The sequence below is a fragment of the Meleagris gallopavo genome, chromosome 11, assembly GCF_000146605.3.
Source record: "Meleagris gallopavo isolate NT-WF06-2002-E0010 breed Aviagen turkey brand Nicholas breeding stock chromosome 11, Turkey_5.1, whole genome shotgun sequence".
Lineage (NCBI taxonomy): Eukaryota > Metazoa > Chordata > Aves > Galliformes > Phasianidae > Meleagris > Meleagris gallopavo.
Genome location: NC_015021.2, coordinates 17,638,631 through 17,658,463, shown reverse-complemented (window position 1 = coordinate 17,658,463; position 19,833 = coordinate 17,638,631). Strand labels below are relative to the sequence as shown.

At 38.8% G+C, this 19,833-nt stretch overlaps 1 long non-coding RNA gene across 5 annotated transcripts in view; it reads right to left on the bottom strand.

Annotated features, from left to right (window-relative positions):
- LOC104912692 overlaps window positions 1-19,833 on the bottom strand; it is a 76,433-nt gene that overhangs the window by 42,194 nt on the left and 14,406 nt on the right. For all 5 annotated transcript variants that reach the window (XR_004160985.1, XR_004160984.1, XR_004160982.1 and 2 more), the window contains exon 2: window positions 4,109-4,205. This is a non-coding gene — a long non-coding RNA (uncharacterized LOC104912692). The remainder of the gene's footprint in view (window positions 1-4,108; window positions 4,206-19,833) is intronic.

Here is a 19,833-nt window from a genome sequence, read left to right as displayed (position 1 = left end):
TAAACCAGTCCCTTTGTTGGGTCCTAGTATTGCTACCACACAATGCAAAATATCACTGTTCCCGCATGTCCAGAGAGGCTACTGGTTTTGTGGATTTGCTCGTGCATGCTTTATTCTTCAAAGCACATGGCTGGCACCAGGGCCTCATAAATCCTGATGTCAGCTTTAATAACATGCTGTTGCTCAGTTGGAGTACTGTTACAGAGATACAAGGATACATGGTCCAAAAGCTAATTGCACAAACTGTAGTGCATATATACAAGAAAAAAATAGCCATTATACACAATATATTAACAAATCAATACAAACACAATCCTGGGCTTATCACCAAAACCTCTGCTCCATGTTATGCTTACCATTCTGCCACTCTAAGCTCTGCTGTCCTCAGGCTTACAAATATGAGGACAAAAGCCCATAAAAACCTACAGCAGCTCCCTGCAGGGATTGTCTCCTTCCCTGCTGAATGTGTTTTCAAGATCATGTGCAGACTTGTTAGTCCCATAATTCTGGGCAAAAGACAACTGATCTTGCAGCCAGATAATAATGCCTTCCTGGGGAGCAGGACATCTCCACACTCATACCTCAGCCATTCCAAAATAATCAGCCTTGACTTCATTGTGAGATGTAATTCTGTGTCCTACCCTTCGTACTGTTGAAAAAAGGATAATATTTACCCATCTGTGTGAAGGAAAACGGCTAGTTTTACTCTCATATATGTGTCACAGGAGATGTGAACTTGAAAAAAATACCTATTATACTCTTCCTAGTTCTCAAATTTTTTCCTCTACAAATTACCTTATTCTGCCTTCATACAAGTCTCCCTCTTTCTTGTCAGTATTTCTACAGTCAACCTATGTTCTCCCAGTCATTCTTCTACTTTAAAAACAGCAATGCCACATTTTACTGCTACCAATCCAAGCCTCAGCACTTCAGCTACTGCATTGTGGACCCTGATCCAATGTATAAAGATGGGAATCTTTCCAAGGACATCCTTAGGCACTGGCATTAGATCAGACACTATATGCAGGGACGGATTTCTCCTATCCTTAGGTTAACTTCTAAAAGAAAAAGGCTCTATCCAGCGGGAGAGTTACTTACCAACCTAATATTTTATGCATTGAGCTCCAGAGTGTCACAAGATGATTTTAAGTATCACAGCAGACAGAGTCACTTCATATAATGAGTTAGTTCTTTTAAATTGTTACCTCACTTACCACTGAAGCAGCTAATCAGGAAAAGAACAAAAAAATACTGTTTATACACTGCTGTACCACAATGCACTGCTGCTCGCATCTCAAATTCCTTTTCTTTTCTTACAAAGATTAGACCTCAAGAAAAACGGAGCGCTTTTGTTTGCATTCACTGCCCTTTTTAATTGAACAGAATAGGAGCTGACAGAGTAACACTGCAGGAGACGTTTTTTCACTGAAACTGCGTATAAAAGATTCAGTAGCTGTGTAAATGTAAACATGGAATTTGTGGAAAGGTGTCCATCTTTTTAAAAAGGAACTGACGCGCAATACTGCCCTGCAGTTACAGATTAACCAAAAAGTTTCATTCCACCTGCAGCAATTACTGCTGCAGGCATTGGCTCACCACGGATACATCGTCCTAAGCAAAAACAAATGCTGGCCAATTCCAAAGCCACTACTTGTTAATACTTGTTCAGAGGACACATACAGTGTTTTCTTATTGATCTGAAATTACGTGCAAGGCTATCCACGTAAGGATGGGGGCTTGTGGTGGTTTGCATGTTCTGCATTAAGATACTGAATCTGCTAATGCCAACCCTACATCAAACAACTTGGTCATCTCTGCTGCATAGCAGACCATCCTTTTCTCTAGGATGTTCCTAAATGATGGTGGAACTGAAGAGGAGGAAGAGAAAAAAAGGAGATGTCATTTCACAAATGATTCAGTTACAGCATTCTTCTCTTCCCACTTATTTCTCTGAGTATCTGACAATCGAGAAAGGTGCAATTATCTAAAATGAAGAAACTGCAATATTAAAGGAAATAGACTTTTAGTGGAGAGATTGAACACGAAATTTCAAAGGATCATTCATCAATGTGTTGCTTACGTGTTACAGGTAATCTCTGAAAATCACTAGAGTTATACGACTGGGAAAAGACAGTGATTAATGAGATCCTGCCTCTGAAGGACACATTTTAGGTGAAAAGAAACAAAAGTAGAACAGACAAGTGGCAAGAGCAAATGAGACTTTCTCTTAATTGTGGTCATTGTGAACTCGATCACAGATGAGTTATAGAACCACACAGTGCTGAAAAAACATTCTGGGATTTCATGCTCTTTTAGCTCATGAATACAGCAAAGAAATGACCAGGCTACATGGTTGTCATAGCAATGTAAACAGTTATTTAAAATACAGGTCTAATGCTGGGGAAAATTGCATAGCCAAGGCTCTAAGCAATAGTATATTGCACAAATAGGTCCTCCCATTCCCACTTTTCAAAAATCTTAACTTCTGGTGAAGAAATATAACTGCTTTCTTTCCATCAGCATACAGCCTTTGTGTATGTCTCAACTTTTCAACACTTCTTTGAATTTGCAATCTGCCTTCATTTTACTTTTATTACCACTTGTCATCCAACTTAATCCATGGATATTTTATTTCCCCTGACTCCATTATTTCAGTTTCAGAACTCTGCAATTGAGAGAGCTGTCTGAAGGGCTCCAGCTGAGCCCTGGAGAAGCAAACACACACACGTCCCACATTTATGGACTTCATTAAGAACTTAAATCTCATATTTAAGTACAGAAATGAAGTTAGGGTGCACATAATCACAAAGATGATCACTGCAAATGAATTAAATCAGTGAAAACAGCAACAAATCTTTACCAAAAAAGTTAGTAGGCTTCATTATGGTACACTCTTCCATTACATTCACAGCTCCCCAGAACCAGAATGACTTTCAAAAGGTAACCCATTAATAGTTATCATAATAACAACTTTTGGACAACGATGACTGTACAGGATTGCATGGGTGGACATGGACATCTGCTGCACATTCGGAATCAATGGCTAGCATGATGAACTCTAAGCTCTGTGTTTGGATTGGATGTGTGGCACACTATTATAACAGATAGTCAAGTAGAATTAATTTACTAATTACCTACTCTTCCACTCTAGCATTCAGTCAAATTAGCTCATGACAGAAGGAAGATACACAGAGAGAAAAGGAGAGAAAGGAGATGTGTAGGAGAACAAACTGTGGTGAAGCTTTCAGCATTTACAAAGCCCTCCCACAATGCACCACTAACACTTGTCACCAGAAGGAGAGGGAAAGCACTTTTTTTTTTTCCTGTGAAACCTGGGGTCTCTGGTATTCCTTTATTTGGGTGCAAACAAGAAGCAACTCAAGTCAGCTGATTGGAATTTCCTAGGTATAAGATCAAATAAAGAAAGGGAGCATTTCCTTCCATGATAATTGCATCCCATCCCTTGGATTGTTGCTTTCACTCTCCCCCTTGGAGTGATGCAGCACAAAAAATGGCTGTGTGCTGGGCCTGCCCCTCTGGGAGTCTGCACCCTGCACACCCACGCATAGGATGCTCAGAGCAGCAGGTGTTGAGAACAATTCTCACCTCCAGCACTGAAGGAAGCAGAGCTGGTTTGGAGAAAGAATTAAAACCAAAGCAAAGAATATCATTACAGCAGTGCTCACTTCTCCTGCTCTTTTTAATGCGGTGTTGGCATTTTCATTATAAACTCATATTTTCAGGTTTTATAACTCAATAATAAAAAGTTGCTGAGGGCTAAATATTGGCAAGCGGTTCTGCTTGCCAAAAAATGAAGCATTTCCACAGCATGGAGGGAGGGCAAGAATCTCCACCTCTACTTATTTCACTGGGAAAGCAACTCTAACATCCTCAGTTCTATACCAACAGGCGGCCTCTACCAGAGCCTTTGCATGATGTGCCAGAAGGCTCATAGCCACATGCAGTTGCAAGCACAGCTCGCAGCTCCTAAGTCCAGAAGCAATAAAATAATCAAGTTTCCCCCAAATGTCAAGTATGATATTTTCTTTTTGTCTTAGATTTTGAACCCAAAAAAGAAAAAAAGTTATGTCCCACTGATGCTACTCACCATAGCCCTCCAGGTGTTAAATGGCACTTGTAAGAAGCAGAGCCAGTTCTCTGCAGGATGGATGGATCACAGTGCAGGTCTGGGAGCTGCGTGCTGCCTGTAACAGAAAGAAGAAAAGCAAGGAGTATTGCTAAAGTGACATACAGTCTTGTGTGAATAGGGAAGGTTTCATTAAAAAAGTTAGAGACAAATAGAACAGCCTCCACTTTTTTCACATTTTCAGATGGAAAGTGTAACTATACATATCCATATATTTTTTAAGAATCCAACTCTGTGACCTTACTATGACCTTATCACTCGACTGTGATAAAAAATGAAATACAGTGAAATAACATCTAGCAGAAATAGCACAAAGACAGAACTAGAGACTGCTGTCACCTCACACCCATTCCCTCTCTTTTCTTACAGCTCAGTGCTCACATCTGCATGAATGGCTCTCAAAGTTAGCAGCTTTATATCAGAACTGTGCTATTTTAGACACGCTATTTATAAGCTGCTTTTTAATGTAAAATTAGAATTTCAACAAAAAAAAAACAAAAAAAACAAAAAAAAACAAACCACTAAAAACAACAACAGATCAAGATTTGACTAAGAAGCATATCATGCCAGGAAAAAAAATAAGAAAACAAATGCAGGCTCTACTTCATCCAAGGCTCTGTCTTGTTAAAGATCTAAGTGGTGTATACACGTCTTTGTGGTGTGATGCAGTGGTTACCATGGAAATTCTTATTTTTTTTAAAGTTTAGTGAAGACAATGCAGACACACATAAATAGCCTGAGTCCCTGGCAGACTAAATTGTGCAGTGGCAGACTAGAACACACTTACAGGGCTTTTTTTTTTTTTTTTTTTTTTCTTGAAAGCAGATATTAGACTCTAATAAGTCTTCATGAAGAAAATTTCTTAAGATAGTGATTGTAGTTTTTAACTGCACGTACTCCTGGCTGATATTAAATTACATAACCTTTAATGTGTCATAATCTATGGTTCCTGAAAGAGTGATCCAAGCTGGGGTAGATGAGAGTTTCCTGAAGCATTTCTTGTGCTAAAAGTTGAGATTTTTTTTAAGTTTTGCAGGAATATCACTGGAGATGTTTACATCACAAAGATTCCTAACAGCTTAGATAACACAATCAGAAATTCAGCTTGGAAAAAGCATCAGCCATAACCCTGCCTGGTGGATCTCATACATATACGTGCTAGCCTGGAAACCAGAAAATTCACTTATGCCTTGATTAGGGGGGAAAAAGAAATCTCTCTATATATATTCTTAAATTTGAATATATATATATTTTTGTGTGAGAAGTGCTTGATAACATACAAGTGCCTGCACTGGGTCTGACCAAAGCTCCAGGTAACGCAGTATCTTGTCTCCAGCAGTGGACAAAACAAGACAGCCATGAAAGAGTCTCAGCACAGGGCAGACAGGGATGAAATACTCCAGCCAGGCACTCCCCAGCCTCCAGCCATTCACACTTCACAGACATCCTGGGCAGGCAGTTTCTACTCTGCTCAGCAGCCTCACTTGATTTATTTCCATAAGCTTGTCCTTGAAGCCCAATAACCTTTCAGCTTTCTCAGCATCCCAGGGCAAGAAGTCACAGGACTGAGCCTCTGCAGTAGTCGTTACAATATCGTAATAAATGTAATGCTGCTTTGATGAAAGGCTAAATGACTGACTCAGCTAATGATTGAACAGAAATAACATGCTATGTACAGTCAAAGGTGGGTTTAAAATGCTTGAACAAAATGAATGGAGGAAGTCAGTGAAAGGGCATATTTAGCTCAGTGGCTTTTAGAGTCTCCTTTCTAGGATAATAGATCATACCTTATGAGCAAGTTCTTGGAGAAACCAGCAACACAGCTCTCAATAAAGCTAATAAACTGAAGCTACTTTCCCTAGCCCTCTTGCTTTGTCATGGACAGAGATTACTACTTGGAATTTTGCAGTGAAAGAATATCATCTCACGTCTTGATTTGTCTTATACTGGGCAAACAGGATCTCTCCACAATGATGTCAAGCTCATAAGGATGAATATGGCACCCCTGGGCCCCCACCTATCTTTTAACCCAGTGCAGATAGGTGTTGCTCTGTTGATGAACAAAAAGACTGTCCCCACTTGAAGATCTGACCACTTCCAATTCACAAAGGTTTGAAAATGAATTTGAAAGTAACACAACTTTCAACGTTATATAACTGAATTTCTATGCAAGCCATGTGAAATACAGGAAGACAGCCTTTTTTCTGTCCTCACAAAGCCTGTCGCCCTGACTGCTGTGTGAGAGATTTTTAAAGAAACAGACCAGCAAAGAATATCTCACTGTTCTGTATTTTATGGGGAGAATAACACATTCCTTCTAACTGTCCTTATTAATTTATAAACAGCCATGATCCTAGGTTGTTCTGGTCATTCCAATTTATGATCAGAATAAAATTACTCTCAATTGAGAGAAAAAATACCTCTGCTCCAAAGCTTCATAATAAGTGATAAGTGTTCACTGGACCGTAATTATGTCTTTCAATTTTTCCTATGCTGCTCCAGTGTTTTATTATTATTATTTTTTTAATATCAGTTTTTTAATTAAGCTTTAATCTTCACAGCACTAAACTAAATTAAAAGTATCTTTATAGTGTTGCTTTGGTAACTAGTAGAAGGAGGAAAATTACCTTATCTGTTTTTTCACCATGTTGCAACTGTAAACATCTCAGCTGTGGTCTTTAATCTGCTCACTTTCACTCAAAAATAAAAATTAAAAAAGCAGTCACACTGAAACCAGTTATCACTGCTGGAGCCATAAAGGGCCCACAGTCCTCCAGAGGGATCTCACTGTGCAGCCAGGAACACTTTGCTCAAAGAGATTTAAATACAAACTAATTAAGCAGGACACAAATAAGGCAGACCTGAGTGAAACAGCAGTATCCATCAAAGGAAGTCCCCACCTTTTTACCCTCTGGTTCTTTCAGCAAAGAAGTTGTAATATGGCAAGTTTATATATAATCTCCACATGAGGTTCCTGCACGTACACACACATCTTTAAAATCTATCTGCTATTCTTCTGCAAAGTCATTGCCCCATTTTCTATCTGGACAAAATATCACACAACAAATGGAACTGACTCAATTCATTGCCAAATATGACCTCACGTTATAACAGAAATTGGCTTGAGACATGCAATAATTGAAAAGCCCATGCAGCTCAAGCAATGAGTTGTGGAATGGGTAAGAGGAAGCAAGTTATTAGACCTTCTTTTTGTATGATCAGAACTGATCGCTGATGAGAACTGTGGTAAGCACTCCTCACTTTCAGACAGAAAAAAGAAATGTTTCAGAAGATCACCTTACAAAAATGTTACAAGCCCACAAGGTACTGGCGACAGCAGCCCAAGCTTCTGCTGCCTCTTTGGGAGCAGCCCTCTGGACTGAGCAGCAAATAGCCACGTCATCACACTGATGTGTGTATCAGCATCATCTGAAGGCACAGCAGGACGTCGCGCATCTGTACAGATAAGCTTATCCAGCCACAGGACATAAAACAGCACACATCCCATTGCCCTGGCTCAGCTGCTGATGCAAATCCTTCCCAGCCAAAATCCTTTCCTCCAGTTCTCATTTGCAAGGAACAAACATCCAGAGCCTGACGGTTTTGGAGAGAGGACAGACTGCAGGCAAAGCACTATGAAAAAATCCTTGCATGTACACAGCTGGCTTTTTTAATGCTTAAAAAAAAATAGAAAAAGATTCAGGTAACAAAAGGGCTTTAAAATGTGCAGAAGTCCACAACAAAGCCATTCTACAGTTCCAATTGCAACTTATTTTGAATTTTCTACTTATTTCTCACTAAATCAACATGAAACATCAAAGCCCATAAACCTAAGGCATATAATAAAATGTTGTCTAACAGTGATAAAGTCAGCATTCAGCAAAGGTACATCTCCCACTTAGAGATCCTAAATCTGAGGCTGAGCTGAGAATGACGGAACAGGCAGCACTGATATCAAGTTGGCAATTGGTAAAATTTCTGTTTTCCAATTCTGATAGACAACAAAATGGTTGTGAGTTACAATTCAAATTACAAAAGATGTCAGAAAAGAGAATATACAGATTAAAGACCTAAGAACTGTCAGCCATCGAGCATGAGAGAAGAAAAAAAGACAGTTTGTATCATTTTTGTATATTTTATTTTCTTATGATGTGGTGGAAAAACCTTTTTGCTCAAGTCCCACGCATTAAATACCTATCTTAATCTTTCCCAAGCAAACCATGGAAAAACAGATTCTTAAACTAAGATTAAATGTTGGCCTCATAGCATAGTAATTAAGTATGAACTAATTAAGAAAAAAGAAGTCCGTCCATGCAGTATTTACAAAGAGGACTTTTCCCCAATGTACATTACCCCACACATCCTACTTAGAGCCATGTAAGCAGATGAGCTTATCGATCTCACTGAGAACAAATGGAATCTCTTTCCCACGTAATGGCTTTTTCCCCCAAAGGAACATTTGAATGTAAGGTATATTTAAGCAGCACTTGAGCAAAATAAAATTACTCTGTTCAGCACACAAATTATTTCAACAGCATACCTGCGTCTGTAATCAAGCCGTAGGCTGTTTGCTGATTGCTAATTGTTGCCATCATTTTCTTTCACATAGGAAGAAACAACAGTCCTATAAGCAAGTGCCAACAATGGTCTCAATGGGTTGGGGTAAAGTGGCCATCAGAAATCAGTCAGGGCAATGGTTGGGTGCCACCGAGGGTGTACTTAGCAAACGTAATTATTTAGGACCTCAGTGTGCTTCCATGTGTCCTGGTTATTGCTGCCACTGCACGAACAGCAAACGTAACTCTCGCTGAGCAGGGACCCGGGCTGCAGACTGAGGGCAATATATTAACCTGCAACTAAAGTGCTTTCCATCAAGAGCATCCCACAGGATTTGATATGATCCATGAATTATAAGAGCAACAGTGGCAGCAGCTGGATTCCAGCTGTTCACCCACTCTGACAGATGTTCAGGGCCCAAGTTTGCAGCACACTGTATTTAAGTGAGATCCTTTTCCCATCCTACAGAACAGTGATTTCAGAGAGGACAGCCTCATCTGAGAGCAGCTGAAAAGGCAGAAGTACAGCAACTCAGTGGTTAAAGCAGCTCCCCAAATATTTCTTCTATTGCATACTATCAGCAATTAGATATCCCTATGAAAGGCAGAAAACTAAGACTGGCATAGGCCTTATGGAGAAGCATCTCTCTTCTGCTATATATGCTAGTATCCTGCAAAACATGCTTACAATTAAAAAAAAAATCAGATTTCATATTAATAACTGACAACGAGACTGCACAGGGGAAGGTTTTCTTTTTAATAAATGTCCTTTTTAATAAATAACCTCTGTAATATTATCCTGAAAAACTATCCAAGAGTGTATATTTAATACAGTGAGCACTATTGCTTTCTCCCTATTTTCAATCTTTCCCATATATCTAATCACCTCCTTTTCAGCAATTGAAGAAAATTACCTTGTCAATAACATTGCTTTTCCTTTGCTGAAATAATAGAAATTCAGGAGCATCCCATTCCTAAGGGGTACTGGATTACCTCTGTCTAACAAGAACTCCTGGACCATAACCATCAAAAGCTATTCTGTAGATGTTCCATGGTGATGCAGACAACTTTGGCTATTTGAAATCCCTTGTTCTTTTGCTGCAGATTCTCGTTCAGAACATTGTGCTTCCCTATCTTTGGTTCACATTTTCTTCTTCTATCCTTTTATTCATAATGCACTTAAGTTTATTTTTAGCCCCGATAAAGAAGTCTCTCAACACCATATTTTCATAATTTCTCTCTTCCCAGCTGCTGTATTGTAGGGGAGGTCCTATTAGAAACTCACGCATAGCAGCTTAGTCTCCCTGCAACCTCCAACAACTGTTCCACAAATGTGATACTTTGTCTAGTAAATTATAATGTGATTTTCCCGTTAAATATATTTATTCTGTGAGATAATTGTCAGAAATGTAAGATGGTCATCAAACTCTCCCTTGTAGTTAAGGAGTTTCCAGACAGAATCACAGATTATTTTGTTGTTGCTGCAGTTATTGTTTTTGCAGTAAAGATGGGACCATCTGTTCTTTTGAAGCTGTGCCAAATCAGTTGAAAACAATTCATTCAGGTAGTCAGTGAACCACAAAAGCTGATGGTTTAAGGATTCAGGGAGGTTTCAACAGGGAACACCAAAGCACTTTGCCCAGTTTAGCTTAGATTTTATTTAAACAGTGGCCTCTATGGAGTTCAGAAGTGTAAAAGCTACACAAGAACACTCCTCTTATTCTATCTACCTCATTCCCTTTCAAACCCATTGCAACGAGAATTAACAGCTACATATCATGACTAGCTCACACTACTCAAAGGATAATTATAAAGCAGTGACTTTAATATAGTCCTGCATGTCAGAAATACGCTGAATGTCCAAGTCACGGCTGCTTCATAGTTGCTTTACTTCACCATTTGTTCCTCTTTTGGCAAAGACTTGCACTGATAGCCATATCTAGCATAAGTACTGATAGCAAATATCTCACTGCTAGGGACAGCTGGGCAGAGCAGTTGTATTGCATCAGAAGCGGAACAAGCAGAGAGCAGGAAGGAAGGACGTGTAGAGGTGGGACTAGAGCTCTTATGCATATCTAGAACTCCTTGGTCAGTTTAGACAAAATGACAGCATGCCTGGAAAGGCCTGAGAACACAAACCAGTGGATCATAAAAAATCCCACCTGAGACCTCCTCACCCATCATCATTTGTAACGGCCTTCTGAATAAAGAAGTAAGTTAATATCAGAAGGCATCTGAGAAAGAAGAATTTCTAGGGATTTCTCTGCTGTGGGTTATACGATGACAAAGAAAAGTCTACATGAACTTGTGGTTTAGTCAGATAATTCAATATTACCCCCAGCACTGTGTAAGAAACAATAATAGCTAAATACAGTTTATTTCCTTGCCTTTTAAACAGATCAGGATGGTACTTCTTAAATAACAAAAAATACATGGCAGCATTTTTTTCTGTAATAGATTGAAAATCTAAGCTGAACACAAACTTGACTGATATTAAACAGTGCTTAAAGGTAACAATGAGAAAACCAAAGAAACAACGTGGCATTCAACAACTGCATTACACCTTCCCATGCTGTGACAACAGAACATTCATTACAATCCTGTTAAAGAGCTATTCTATCAATAGTGGTAGCATTACAAGGCAGTAGCTTAATTAAATGAAGTTTCTTTCATCATTTATTTATTAGATTTTCAGGCCACGCAAATGAAAAAAAAAAAAAGATTTGCAGCTCTAATAAAGTACCACAATTTCCATATTTCTTTCATATATTAGTAGTCTGTTAGTTAATGTGCATTTGCATTTCCTATATTTTAGTCCTGATAGATTGGTACGTCACTGCAAAACACAAAAACAGAGAGCAAATCAAAATATTTACAACATACTATAATTTCCTGTACAGCTTAATGTCATAATTAAGTAACAGCTACGCTTATGAATTAATTTGGTACGTTTGTAGGTCATGTGGACTTGTGGTTTATTTAAACTACAATTTTCACAAGAGTTATTAGTCACTGTTACAATCCTACACTCTAAAAAAAGATTTCAAATAACTTTTCTTGGATTTGAAAGTTGCTTTGTCTCAGATACAAATGCCTTTTCCTTCTGAATAAAGAACACCAGATTCTCACTTCAGGAATTGTGATTCAACATATCCTAAATAAAGCCTGTCGGTGGTCAAGAACATGCTGTCATCTCTACATTATCCTCTCTGCACTTTCAACTATTCTTTTTAATTAAAAAAAATACTCGATCTCTCTATATACTTATACTTTGGTTATCTTTAGGCAGATTTGGATTTGCGTTGTATGAAATAATCCCACTGAATACAGATAAAGAGGACAAAGGGAGCAGAAAAGCAGAATTCAGTTCATCTCCCCTTCCTGCAGCATGATGTGGGGCCACATGCCATATGCTCTCTGCAGAACTTCAGCAATGCTTTCCTGGGGCTTTCCCCTTTCAGATTTGGGATATGAGTCTCCCTCACTGAGCTAGGCCTTATGCTGTATGCCAACCTCTTCCCCTTACTCTGCTGCTCATCCTTTGTCCATTCACCCAAGACACTGATCACCCACCATGGATGCAAAGGGAAAAGCATGCATGTTGCTTCTCATATTGATCTTGAGACAAGATGCTTGCCCATTAATAGCAAGGATAACGCACACACACAATGCAGTATCTTGTAGTTTAAAAGAAAACAAAACTATTTGAGCTTGGCTAGGGCACAAGCTCAGCAAAATCTGAACAGAAGCCCGTACCAGTATAGAATTTGGCATTACTTTAGGGCAGGCAACTTAAAAATTCTTAAATACTCACTGTCAGCAAATTTCTGCTTGCAAGAAGTGGCTTCTCAAGGTTCTTGTGGCAGGATACTAACTACAGAAAATATATAATTTCCTGCTTGAGTGAAGAAAAGATGAGCAATGTATAGGCTGATGTATTAAGTTAGACTGCCTGTAAGTTAGTTGAGTTGGTCTCTGGCCTCAGGTTAGGAGAGAATAACAACGATCCCTGGATAACACTGGAGAGAAGACATACTTGAAGGTTTTACAGATCCAACCCCCACTGATTTTTATTCAGATAACTATTTCAATAGCAGACAGCTTATTTGTGATCCAGCCCAGGTCTTATGCACTGTAGCCACGACTGAAGGCTACAGTGCTTTAACTAAAACTGGAGTCATTAGCAGCATGTTAAAAGAAATGGATTCATTTCCAGCCCACATCAATTCCAGTTAAATAAGATTGTCAGCATAACAAATTCTTGGCTGCATGTAGCCCACAGTTGGCAACATCAAAGGGTTAATAGGCATTTAATTTCAGTTCAAATACATAGTCCAGTAAACGATTTAATCGGGCATCTCCCACTAGTAAAAAAAAAATCTACAGCCACACATTCTAAGCAGTAGAACTGATGCTGCATTCCAGCATTCTGGAAGTGAGTATGGAATGCCAGTGCCTCTATGTATATGAATTTGACATCTCTATTCACAGTAACTCAATGCGAATGCACACACGTGCAAATCATGGGAGCTTTTAACTGAATAGATAATTATGCCATAGGGAAAAATTTAAATTCATCCTGTAATTTGTAACAGTTGCACTTACACAAAATTCAGACAGCTCTGGCGTAGCAATGACACAAATCAGCATCGATAAAATCATTTAGTTTCAAGAGTGAAAGCAAATACTTAAGGCAGAAATCTAATCAGCCTTTCCCAGAGGACAAATTCCCTTCAAATGCCTTGAGATGTCTTAAAAAGGCATTGAAAATCCCTGCCCTTGGAGAAGAGGATAGCAGGAAAAGCTTCTCAGTAAACGAGAATGTCTGCTGAAGAAGGTAGGGCAGCCTCAGTCAGATGTTCTGCAACAATACAAGAAGCGCAACCATGGGACAGACCCCACATGGATTTAAGAGGTTGTTGCTCAGCCATCTGCTAAGCAAATGTTCCAAAAACACATTCATCCATCCCAGCGCAGAAGGGAGCAAGTTCGCAGAGAGCTTTTCCACATACGCGAGGAGCAAGCGGGCACGTACCATGGGAGTGCCTTGTGCTTTCCAGAGCACTGAGGTTGATTAAGCCTTGTTGGAAACAGAGCTAAAACAGGATAATAGAATCTCATGTGCTTTAGTTCCTTACTATTTTCTGTTTGCCAGAGGCTCAATCAGTGTAAATAGCAAGCTTTGTTTGTTGCTTTTTTATTTTACTTCTGGAAAAGAAAAAACACCGGTTGCAAAAACATACACTGCGTTTTAACCTTAATGATGTTGAGCCCAACACTTTAAAACGTTCATTTTGCTACCAGTTACCTGTTTTGACCCAACACCTACCTATCACAAGTGCAATTTAGAAAAATACATTATTTAATTAACGTCGTCCATTTGTATGCGCAGTAACTCCCATTTGTATGCATACAATTCACTCGGTCTGTGGTCTATAACTGGCAAATAACACCACTTAACAGCTGTTAAATAGGGTAATCACCTGTTGTTATCCGCAGGTAGCTTTAATTCAAATGTTAATTGCTCTCAGCGCTCTACTTACAAACCTGCCCCAATGTCAAATACTGTGTGTGCTGCACCAGATGGATGGAGGGCTCAAATGGGTTGCAGCGTCCCTCTGCACGAAAAAAGCAGAATTATAAAGCACTCTGCTACCCCAGAGTGCCACGAGGAAAAGATGGCACACGAACTGAAAACAGCGATGGTCTTTCGGATACCAAGAATTGTTGGGAAAAGGAATGAATGAAAGGACTGCAGACAGGACATTAAAAGATTGCCTGAGCTGGTGCTTCAGCTTGTTTGCTACAGGAATGGGTTAACGTTCACTGTCTGTAAAATCAAACTGAGAAAATTCAGAAGCAGCTGTTGCAGATGTACACCAAGGTCAGCCTAAGCAGGTAGGAAATGAAAAATAAACTGCCCAAACAATACACATATTTGCAAAAAATCCAACTGGAAATAACCAAGTCTGATACAGGTAAGCTCTCATTTTTGAGAGAATTCTTCACAAGAACACACTCAAACGTTGCTCTCTTTAGCATAGATACCTCAAAAGTGCACTGTACTAGTTACTCCTCACAGCAAGGAACTTCCAATTATTTTTTTCTAATTTATCTCCAGTTTACCCAAGCTCTCTGAAGGCACAGTTTCATGTTGTGCTTAATTTCATCAAACTGCATGTAGCTGCTAAAAGTGATGGTTTAATTCTGTTTCCTTTCCCCTCTTAACTCCATTGACATGTCCCTCACCCTTTCCCCATATTAGATTTAATCATTCATCATGGCTATAGAATGTGACTCACCGATCCGACGGGAAACTAATTTATTTGGAGGCAAGATATATGGGTGACAGTCCACTGTTAGACTGGATTAAGCCTGGCATGGAACAGTGCCCTGAATTGTCCTGTGTTTTTTGCTGCTATACAGAGAAGTTCCTGGTTGCACAGCTGTAGGCTTTATTTTAGATCCCACGACTGTAAAAGGGCCATTCATTCAGTAATTCTGTCAGATTTTCACACTGTACTAGAATGACTTTCCTGTGGTGCTCACTGAAGGCATGCTTTTTGTAGGGAATAAGGCAATCCATCAGTTGTTTAATAGCAGAATCTCTTTGCTCAGTTTCTACCCTTTGATCTGTTCAGTTTAAATAATTCCATTAGGTGCCAAAACTCCAGCCCCGACAGCCCATATCTCTGGAGGGTGTATGTCTTGCCACTGAAGTCAAGTGTCAACCTCTGGAAGAGATTACTAGCACAGGGCTATTTTTCCTGCCCCCAGTGTATTTCCTAATTAAATAAGAGATAAACATCAATACAGGTGAAATCTGGCTCTGAGAAAGGAATTAAAGCATATAAAAAATCAGGTATTAGATTTGTAAGAGGCACAGATTTCGTTCTAAGCTCACTCCAAAGGGTAGAGCCCTCACCTTGGAGAAAAAGAGCTGTTCAGAATTCCCAAACATAAATCTCAAAAGAAATGTATGAGATAGTGCCCAATTCTCTGATATTGTGCTCATGCTAAAATGAGGGAGAGATGAAAACCGTGACCTATTAAACCCAGTTGACTTAATGCCTTGGTGTGTTTCTTTAGTGTTGTAATTGAGCTGAGCTTTCAGTAACACCACCTCTGAATTTTATCAAAATCAATTATTTCAAACATCAGGAGGAAAGAACTCTTTGATTAGTTACGACTCAATTTAACATATATTTCATTTTGAGGACTGTTTTTTGTTTTGCTTTCTATCTCTTGCTTGCAGGAAGGGGAAAAAAGGGACTGTTTCATCCTCACAGCAAATGCTAATGAATAGATTATTCTTCCTTCCAGATTTTTTCTAGAAATGAGTCATGACAATGCACAAGTGTAAACACAAACTTTTTCAAGAGAGGAAACAAAAGTATACACCCCACTGTCTGGGTAGTTTTCTTCTTCTTTTATTGCACATTCAAAATATTGGCGGGCACCACGTAATCCCAACCTACCTGACAACTGCATTATGTTTGATTCTCCTTGAGACCGAGAATAGAAAAATAAAGCAGAAAAACATAGCTGTAAAGTTTTGCATAAAAATAGTTATGTGTAAAAGCATATTTTAAATATAAGAATTAAAAAAAAATGTTTACTCAATCTTGCATGACAAAATACCCAGAAAGCTGAGTAGATAAATAAATGCAGCACTTAGTCTGTAAGTTAAAACCAATCCACATTACCATTTAATTTGATCAAAACTTGAAAACATAATAGTCTACTTAGTTCTTTAATTTAATATTGACAGTATTACCAAAAAGAAACCAAAAATCTTAGAGATGTCTTTTTTGTTCCTTTTCATGAAAAGGAACATAACTTAATTTTTCTTTCCAAAGATCACATTAAAAGGTATCATTAAGTACATTCCATTCTGAAACCATGGAATAGAACAATTTAGTCTTCCATCACTAATACTAAAAGATTAAATATGGCTTAAAGTAAAAGATATGAAGAGATGGGAGAAGTGAAACCTCTGGGACTAAGCCACAGCTTTTAGTCAATTCCTGAAGTCACAACTCATTTTGTTATGATTTACACGAGGCTTCTTCTATCATTTGTGCTACTGTGCAAATTAAGAGCCTTACTCATATCCTTCCTTTTCTTCTACAGGTTAAGTTCAATGATTACTTTGGCTTTTACTGAACTCACTATATAGTTAGTATAATTCATTCAACACGTAAGCTCATTGGAAAACCCAATTGCTTTGAAAGTCTGCTGATGGTAATTTTAATTCCAGAAAGCATCAAGCTGTGTCATGCAGAATGTGACACAACTATTAAACAACGAAGATCATTTCTCTATATTATCAATCAGACACATATTTTGTTTTCCTAGAGTCACACAAGGAAGAATGCATCAACTTTCAGAAAGTCTGACAGAAAGACAAGAAAATGGAAGTTTCAAAGCAGGCTTCTCTCAGGATCCTCTATTTTTCATGCTACTAGAGATGGAATGATTAATTAATGCCCGCCAGGTTTGGGGTTGTTCTTGACAAGGAAACAATGGTGAAATGCAGAGTACAAAACCATCCTGAAACAGCAGACTGGACCTCCACCTTAGTCAAGATCTGGTACTCTGTGTAGAAATGAGGCGATGGGCACAGGCGTTAGGTCAAGTGGTTATTTTCCATTTATCTACACATTTGCAGAATGCTAATATGAAGTTGTAAGATGATTAAACACATAAATAGGAAGGCATAACCTGAGAACTCTGTACTGATGTTCCCTAAGAATATTGAGGGTGATGAAAGACATTTCAGGATGAAAGACCATTTTGCCTGCTTTTCAACATCTACAGCACACATAGTCCTTTAAGAACACCTCCTATTAGTTCAGGATTAGTAGCACAAGTCCATTCTACTACTTTTAATTTCAAACTTTAAATTTATACTGCAAAATGAAGTAGGGCTTTCTCTTTCTCTGTCATTTAGTTTGGGGAAAAAATTGACTGAGAAGTAGGAAGATCCTGACACAGAACTTCGTTACTTTCATTGCTATCACTGACCTCAAAAACTCTTCTGAAGTAAATGGCAAAGCACAGAACAAAAGAAAATTCCCTAGTTGCCATCAAACATAGCAGAGGCAACACAGTATGAACAAGGCAAGTCTCAAACACATAATCATGAAGTACCCATGCAATGGGATTACCAAGGCAACAGCCAATATTAAAACACTGGAGCAGTTGAGGATTTTTTTTGGTACAGTAGATTCCCAATATGAAGAACCCAAGGTAAATGAACAAACAACAATGAAATGAGAGACTTACAACCATAAGAAAAATTGATTTGGAGAATAAAATTAAGGATGAATTATGTAGTTTAATACACAAGTATACTATTAGACGTCAGAAGATTTCAGGTTTCAGATTAAAAGGCATCCTGAATTGCAGTTTTATCTAGTTGCATTTAATAATCTATTCCTGTCAATGAATGTGGAGTAAACACAACTTTAAAGCCAATTCAGTTAACAGAGGTGAGTTAAGCCACTTCCACTAGTTTTTGTTCAAAAATTCTGACAGAAGATGGGAGCAGTAGTTGATAAAGAAGAGAGACATGACAGCAGTTTTGAAGACTAAGACAGCACAAAGAGATGAAAAGAGAGCAGAGAATAAAAAAACAGAACAGGACATAAAAGGGCAGGAATCAGGAGATGAATGTTCAGAAAGGATGTGCATCTGTTGAGCCATCTCATACAGGAGAGTGGGGAAGCAAGCAGATGACAGCAGAAATTAACTGAAAAGTTTTTGAAGAGGATTAGGTGGCTGGTGGGAAGAATCTACCTATTTTACATTCAAATCAAACACTTCATTAAACTCATGATCCTCCATTTGATTGTGGTCTGCAAATAGTCAAAAGCTTTCATCACATTTCCAAACATGCTTCATCTCGTCTATTCAGAAATAGCTCAAGGTAAACTGCTCACAGTCTCCCCTCTTGGAAGTGTATGGAGCTGTTCATGAGCTATACGTTGGAGATGGACACTAAATATTAAAAGGTCTGGTCCTAGGAAGCAATAGGCCTGCCAATTAATTTACCTTGTATTGGGCACAACTTCTTTCACATTTATTGTATCTGCAGACTTCTATTAAAACAATTTTATTATGTTCATTGTTGGACTGCATAATTCAGTAAAAAGACCAGAATGAGACTCAAATATCCTATGTCTGATCACTCTTAACACTGCTATTTTAAAACGGGCTACTAAGCCATGACCTTATCGGTGATCACTTTCACAAAAAGTGATCAATTAACCTTGGTATCACCATTCCCCATTTGACTTTATTAATGTTTAAGCTCCTCTCCATGCCCCCCCAAATTCAGTCTGTTTCTTGAGGTTTCAGTGCAATCTGTAAGAAAATGTGTAGACAAACAATTGGCTTGGTACAAACAACTGCAGAGAGGAGGTAGATCTAAACCTCTATATATCTGCTTCTAATAGGCTAAAAATAAGCTTTTCTCTTACCTGGAGAAGTAGTAAACTCTTCTTGCTCAAGGCAGTACCTAATTTTACAAGTAGCCCTTAATATTAATGTACTTGAGTTGATACTCTTCTTTAACAAGTGTTACTGAATTATAAAAATATCCACACTCCCATAGCTCTGTGTTATGGGGGAAGCAAGCACATGCATGTACACTACCTCAGCAACTACATGAAGGAGGAGAAGGTACTCATGAAATATAATCATAGCATCATTAAGGCTGGAAAAGACCACTTAGATCACGAAGTCCAACCTCAAGCCATCCCCACCATGGCCACTGACCACATCCCTCAGTGCCACATCTCTACAGTTCCTGAATGGAACCATCCTCCAGGGATGGTGACTCCACCACCTCCTTTGGCAGCCTGCACCAATGCCTCAACACTTTTTTCTGAGAGGAAATGTTTCCTAAAATCCAATCTGATCCTTCCCTGGTGCAACTTAAGGCCATCGGTAAATGTCACAGGTATGCTACGTTGTAGCCAAAGCTGGCCGCACCAGCATGTCCATGACTCAGGCCAGAGGGATGCAGATAGGCTGGCTATTAATACTGTACAGCAGGAACATGTGCAACCACCACCCTGCACCACGATCAGCTGATAAATGTATTGAATCAGGTCAACTGATTCA